Genomic DNA, 8065 nt, shown 5'->3' on the forward strand with positions numbered 1-8065 from the left:
GGAGGGACTGTAAAGACCAACAGAAAAAATATGTTGGTTCAGGAGAAAAATTGATATACACGAACAAAAAGATAAGAAGGAACAAGAGCTACCATCTCTAATATGATGAAACAAAAAGAAAAACAAGGAAAAAAGAAGATGTAAAAATTTAAGAAGGAAATAGCACTGAAGATAAGGCACGCAATACACTGACTTCTGCATGAAAAGAGATTTTCTGAACTGACGTGAGCGCAGAAATCCCGTTACAGGTAATGAACCGTCAAAGTCATCACACCTCTAAGAGCCTCCATTTCCCATCATCATGCCACGCCTTTCTTTTTCTTTTCGTTCTTTAAATCAACCTCGTCTAAAACAAACCTTATGCTGGCTAAGACTCGGCCCTTGGGGCGAAAGAGGTCAGCAAATTGCGTTTTCCGTGAAGATTGAAGAATGGGATGGTTGCTGTAAGAAACAGTCTCGAATGTCTGTCTGACGTCTGTCTGCAAGTTGTAGCTCCGTAACTGTCTTTCTGAACGTGTATCTGATTAAAGTAAGGTATCTGGGCCCCTGTCCTTGTTTCTCTGCATGTATCTATTATATATATAATTTGGCAACTTGGAAACACATGTGTCACTTTTCCTATAAAACTACTACAGCCAAAGAGTTGAAAGCTGGCAAGTACCTGTAAAAAGATAGATAGGTCCCCATGACGGAGCCCGATTTTTTTATTGATTCATTTCCTGAATTTAGAAAAATATATTGACAAAAAGTTCAAGTCCTTCGTTGGCCTTTGTGATTATTCCACTGAGAGACGAAACAAATCTGCGCAGCTGTCCTCCACAGCGGAAGTACCAGAAGTGATATTTCGCGAGGTTCATTTTGTTTTGAGAGCATAGATCTAGATCTAGACCTTCTAATTTTTTTGCGTCTCTCATGATTTATCGCTCCATTCCAGAAGATTGAAATTAATATAGTAAGCCAATGACTTTCAGTTGATGTTAATGCACCGATCATTCCTTTCATCGAATGTGGTCCCAGCTAGTTTTCTATATCTCGAAACAGAGAAAAACAGATACACAGACACAACCTACACATATACACACAAATTCACACACACACACACACACACACACACACACACACACACACACACACACACACACACACAGCGCGCGCGTACATTCTCGGGTAACAATACTTTCAAAATAACTGTAATAGCCCTTGTCCGAGATCACCTTGTCAGCAGCCGTGAAGAGGACTCCTTCACGAAGGAGATTGTGAATGAAAAAGGAGAACAGCCTGGTGAAGGCAGGAGGAGTTGCAGCCTGGGTGACCCCATCAGACGCAACAACAACGAGCCGATATTGGAGACAATCAGCCTGCCCACCACGAAATGGACCCTTATGAAGAGGGGCGAGGAAGCATGGAGCACCCTGTCTTCCTAAGACCCCAATTCTACATTCAAGTATTCAAGTATTGCTTTCAAGGGCATCAAAGCGCGCTCACTCACACACGTACGCGTGCACACACACACACACACACACACACACACGCACACACACTTGTGCACTGGCACATAATCACACGCAAAAGCATCCAGGCCGAAACTGATACTGATACAAATGAAGCCGCCAATACCATCAGATCTTCCCTCCATTATTGGAGTCACGAAACCACTATCGAAATCGCGATTTGTGCAAGTCCTACAAATACAGAGGGAGATTTATGATTTGGAAGCACACGTCCATTAATTTCCCATGAATTGCATCACAGTTTATACGACTTGGGAAGTTCTCCAGAGACGAGTGTTTCGACAACCACGGTTGCGTTCCTCATCCTTTAAAAAGTTTTACATTTTTACGATACCGAGTTCGTGCCGAAGATCGTCCTCGCAACTCGGATGCCAAGAATATTATACAGAGGCTATAGGGATCATGCAACTGATAGGATACGCAAAACTTTGAAGGAAAGTAGATTTTTTAATGTGGAACAACTTTCCTGAGGCAAAATCGGGGGGGGGGGGGGGGGGGCATAGAATGATTGTAGTTAAATTCACTTTTCTTGTAGAATTCTGTACCTGGAGAACAAGCCTAAGTAAAATGTTCTTTTGGAAAATATCTGGTGCTTTGATTCGGTATGCTTTGTGCAATCTGAACTGTAGATCTAACACTATAGTGCATTTTGTGTCTTTAGCCTGTGGTGACATTTGAGGCACCTAAATCATACATGTTGGTAGTCTGTTCCCTTTTGAATATATCCTCGAATATATTAATGGGAAGGTCAGAGTCTATTTTGGTGATGTATATAACAGGTTTTTGCTCCGCAAACGTTATCATGCGCGAAATAATATGTTAATAGAGATTATAATGTGGACCTACCCAAAATAATCAGTTGCATGCTATTTATTGTTACACAACAGCCAGCAAACTACTCTCAAATCCCAATTTTCAGCTGCTTTACCCTACTGAAAAAAGGTCGGAATAGGTGAGACAGACAGAATGCTGAGAGCAAGAGCATGCATTGTTTGGTTTGTATTACTTGTGATTTGTTTTTGGGGTCTTTTTTGTTTGCCAACTTAAATGTGTTTTTTGTTGTTGAGAGAATAAATCTTATAATTCTCACATGAAAGGGATATAATCAAATCAGTTTACTGTCAGTTTTGTTAATGAGAGGTTGATGTTCAGGGTCCTCTTGTCTATTCAGAGAATATAGTACAGTTCATTAGTTCCGTGTAACCTTTAGAGGTTGTTGTTTGCAGATGAGCAACCGAGGTCTAACATGAAATGGCTAGGCTCATCTTTGTCTGTGACAGCTTTCTAGGCCGTTTGTGAGTGATGAAAGCGAGAAGTCCGGCAATGGGTGACATGTGGATTATTTTGTGTACGACACTTTCGACTTGGTTTTAACCGATTACTTAAGAATCGTGCTTTCAAAATCCGTTTTTGTTTTTGAAAATTATATTTTTAGTTGACACTGGGCTCAAATGTCGAAGGTTGATTTCGGTGAGACTGGAACCGGTCTGCACTCGAAATTTTGTTCTTTTGTAAAACATGCTTTTAATGCAAGGCGCTAAAGATGAAAGTTGCTACAGACCAATCTATTCTGTTCCTCAACATCCATAGACTTTTGTTAAATTCCTCACAACCTTCAAAACAAAGACGTCCCGGTCTCCACGATTCACATAGCCAGGCCAGTACAAAAAAGCCAACTTCTTTTGGCTTACATCCTATTACGTCACTAAACGAGAATGTGAATAAATCATCTGAATCACAGAGTCAAGGGCTATTACATGTAAACTGTGCATGAATGTGCCTGTTGTTTTTCAGGTGGACGGAGAACCACTATAACGCTTCAAGAATCGCGCATAGAGGATGAAGGGGGGTGTGGGGGACGGGAAAGCGAGAGAGACGGAGGGAGCGAGAGAGAGACTGAGAGACGGGGGGAGCGAGAGAGAGACTGAGAGAGAGAGAGAGAGAGAGAGAGAGAGAGAGAGAGAGAGAGAGAGGGGGGGGGAGACAAACGGACAGGCGGACAGAGAGATAGGCAGGCGGACAGACAAACAGACAAACAGATAGACAGACAGAAAGAGAGATATGAAGACAGAGACAGAGACTGAGTGAGACACGCAAAAACACAAACAGAGAGAGAGTGAGAGAGAGAGAGAGAGAGAGAGAGACAGACAGAGACAGACAGACAGACAGACAGACAGACAGACAGACAGACAGACAGACAGACAGACAGACAGACAGACAGACAGACATATAGATAGAGAGACAGAGAGACAGAGAGACCGAGGGACAGAGAAAATTGCTAGGCAAATAAATATTAGCTTCAAGTCAGAGGGCAAAGTTATTATTTCATGGGCTTTTTGACCCCGCAAAGGAGGACTATGTATCATAAAACAAAGTAGGCTTACGTGTTTAGCCACCGATGTCAAGTCAGGAAAACGGTTTAAAAGCTAACGTCAGTCAATTAAAAAAGACAGCAATGTTAGATTAGTATTACTAAAACGTATACTTACTGCTTATGACTTTGTGCTTTATGGAGTTCACTTTTACGGTCAGTGTAGAATGGCTTGGTACAAACTTGACCAGCTGGAGGTGGTTGGCGGTTCAAATTTACGCAACTCAGCACTTTCCTCTTTTATTATGACTTACTCTGTTCTCATCCCTCAGATGTGCCAATCTCCACGTTCTAATTAGCAAAACACAAAACACACAAACGATTTCCCCCAACTCTCTACCCGGCCTCCTTGTCACGGCACAATCATCTTGTACGTGAAACGAGGGCGAAATTCACTGGCTCGGGGCGTGATTCCACGGCTCCTCAATCTCGTGTGGAGATAATTCAAGTGTTCTAATATTAGAAAGCATCGTGATAAGTGTCGATCGGCGCTTTTACCTGGTTGAAAAATCTTCGCTCATCACAAAGAGAAACGTCTTCCCAGACACGCCACTGACATCGAGAGGAGCGCAATCTTGTCTTGGACTTCACAGACTTAATGGCGATCAAGTTTCAAAGCTAAATCAAAATAAGGTTAAAGCTCTCTAAGTATTCACGCTTTACTCACCGTATTGATGACTTTGAAAATGTGAATTAAACTGAATGGCTGGCGAAGATAGGCATGGTCCGACAATATTACCAGATAGTATCATGACTTCAGTGCCAGTGCAGATAAGAAAGTATGTAAGTCGACTATTCAATATCCTACTTTTCTAGAATACGTTCAAGTATCTGTGTTAAACTTTTCAGTGTTCAGTCTTTTAGGCGTTACATGTTATTTTGTTAAGTTATGTGGTCTTCTGCCACAGAAAACGACTTTCAAGAATACACATTTTTGTTTATTATAGTAAGCGTTTTACGGCACTTGCAACACGATTCAGTTATATAAATGTCGAAGATTGGACGTGTTACAAGAGAGTAACAAGCTCAAATAAAAAAGAGGCGAGATAAAGATGATAGATGTTTTATAAGAAAAAAGGAACAAACCACACCATAGAAATGCCACCAACCACATTTGTACAGCTTTATTCTCAAAGATATAATTTGTAGATTTCATTTTCATATTTACTATTGCTGTTGTTGTTATAGCTATATTTCATCATCATCATCATCATCATCATCATCATCATCATCATCATCATCATCATCATCATCATCATCATCATCATCATCATCATCATCATCATCATCATCATCATCATCATCATCATCACCTTACTACTACTACTACTACTACTACTACTACTACTACTACTACTACTACTACTACTACTACTACTACTTCTTCTGCTACTACTACTACTACTACTACTACTACTACTACTACTAAATAAATAAATAAATAAATAAATTTTTTTTAAACGTTTACTTCTAACAGATGTCTAATATTCTAAATTTATTCAGATTTGGTGTTAACAATGATATTCTTTGATACTTTTACAATGTAGACTATGTAAAGTTCAGTGAAAGAGAGGACAGATGAGGGCAGAAAGGGGAGAAAGCGTTTTCGAGTAATATGAAAACATATTCAACTCGCTTTTTCTGTCCTTCCAGATGACTGCTCACCGACTCCGCCCTTAAATACTCTTGATGCGGTGTTTTTAAAACAACTTTCGACCTTATTCTTCCTTTAACCTTTTTGAGTTTAGTCGTGGCCTAAACAGAAAGAATGACAGGGACAGGGACAAGACTGCCTTATCAGTCAAGGTACTGGAGATCAAATACAAAACAGAAGAAGGGGAGCAAGTGGCAGCTACAAGAGCACCATCAGAGATACGGCAATCATCACCCAAGGACTAAACTGAACGAAGTGACCAACTCAGACAGGTGTGGTGTCGCCTCTTATAACAAGGGCCCATTGGCACGATTGATTCGGTTCTGTCCTGTCTTGTTGAGCGTATGCGTGAGTGCACCTAACTTTAAAATTGTAACGTCTGCTGCCATTATTAACGACCAAGACAAATTTCTCCCTGCGAGAAGAAAAAAAGATTGTCATTGTCATTGTCATTGTCATTGTCATTGTTGTCATTGATTTGATAGGCGGGGCTAGCCGGATTGAGGGCGAAAAGAGACCACCGTGGCTCAAAGCAAACGAAGTTGACGGTGACCCTCAAATACAAACAAGTTTTGCTTTCAAGGCCATGAGTCCGGCGATTGATTTGTATAAGAGGACCGATCCCCCAATGGTCACTGGGCATAACGGTACAGGGGAGGGGGGGGGGAGTGGGAGCGAGAAAGTAAACAAATTACTCAAAGAGAAGAATGGAGATAAATAAATGAAATCACAGCACCAATTCAAATGTTGGCGAGCACATTTAACTGTCGGAGTATCTCCGTAGAGAGACGTAAAGGCCCCCCACTTTCATTTTCCAATCATCGTGATAATGTACCCCACTTCCCTCCCCCCTTTTAAAAAAAACTTTTACTCTCGTGCGCTCGTTTCCCCAGCCTTGGATAGATTTGGTCAGAGAGGCACGGTCACGGAGAGGTCATCGTCGGTATCGTTACTATAAATAATTTACTGATAGCGCTGTTGTCGACTCACTGAAGTAGCGAAACCCTCCCTGCCTCTTGGTGTTTCCGTCCATCCACTTTTGCCCGGTACGGAACTAACTACCTGTCCAGGGGCAATAAATATTGATCATTATGGGAGGCTGAAACTTACATTTTGCGTGAACTGACTGTTTGAAGGGTAAAAGTAAACTTGCCTTTCCCCCCGCCCCCATCCCCTCTACCCCGCTCGGAACTGACTTGACTTTTCACGCGCACTCTCTGTAGCGCCATATTTTAATGTTAGTCAAACTCTTTGTATACGACACGTCTGTTCAGTTGGCTTGCGGAATGATTCTGTTGTTTAAAGTCATAACAAAAAGACCCAACTACCAAACTCCGCAAATACATCTTATCTTATCAGACTGTATGTTTACTGTCTTTACCATTCATTTCTTCTCAGCATGGAGTTTATTTTATACAAGATAGGTTAAATAGGAAAGGAGTTACAATTATTATAAGGAAATTTGTGTTGCTGAAGACTTGGATCACGAAAATGGCAGTGATCAAAGGTGGAATTTTAGCTTTCCGTGTACTAAGAGTAAAGAATGGAGGTGACGAGCCGGGGGGGGGGGGGGGGCAAATTAACTGTTATTATTATAGAGGTTTCCTCGAATATGAAGTCTGGTTGCGAAGACAGTACGTCTCTGACTGATTATCGTCATGACTCCAAGGATGGGCCGCTCCGTTAGCTCAGGTGTGATATGATAAATTATAGAGTGGACGCTCGTCGTTCGAATTCGCGACTGGGTGATCTCAAACCTTGGGTCGCTTTGTGGAGTTTTCCAGGCTCTCATCCCAACTGGCGCAGTTCTGTCGGGGATGGACGTTCCATAGGTTCCGCCTCTTACATAACCTACATTGATGAAAAGGGCTTTAACCCATACATTTACTCACATTATTTACTGACTCCAGGGATACATTTTATATGATATCTGTTCATTTAGTGCTGTAGGCACCGATATAAAAGTAAATACAGACCCTCCATTCTATCATTAGTTAAAAAAATCTTTTTCGAATGATACTATGGCGACCCATGTATAACAACAGGGAGAATAAACACCGACCAAAGTGAGTTCGGAATGGGATTTTTTTCTTGGGGGGGGGGGATAAAGTTTGTTTTAACTATTACGGAAGTAAATAGCAACACTGCGGACATCAAATACAGCTTTACGATTTTACTTTAGAGAGATAATAAATGGCATTGATTATAAATAAGCTAGACAATATAGCCCTCCCCCCCCCACCCTCTCTCTCTCTCTCTTTATCTCTTTCGCTCTCTCTCTCTCTCACTCTCTCTCGCTCTCTCTGTACCTTTCTTCGTCCTCCCTCTCAACAAACATACCGTACAAAAATTAGAAGGCGAAACACAAATCATGAAGATGAACTGACACATTAAGAATACATCTTATTACGACATTCATTTTTGCTGTAATGTCGCCTCCCCGCCATTTGGAACTTACGTGATTTAGTCCTTTGTGGGACCTAATTAGGTCAACGTGACGACATGCGCGAAAATCTTTTTAAGAATTGG

The 8065-nt window shown here is 41.4% G+C and overlaps 1 protein-coding gene across 1 annotated transcript in view; it reads right to left on the reverse strand.

The window, feature by feature from the left end:
- Positions 1 to 8065, reverse strand: part of LOC101863041 (metabotropic glutamate receptor 3) — a 61082-nt gene that overhangs the window by 25445 nt on the left and 27572 nt on the right. The window lies entirely within an intron of this gene.

This window comes from Aplysia californica, unplaced genomic scaffold (genome assembly GCF_000002075.1).
Source record: "Aplysia californica isolate F4 #8 unplaced genomic scaffold, AplCal3.0 scaffold00396, whole genome shotgun sequence".
NCBI classification, from domain to species: Eukaryota; Metazoa; Mollusca; class Gastropoda; order Aplysiida; family Aplysiidae; genus Aplysia; species Aplysia californica.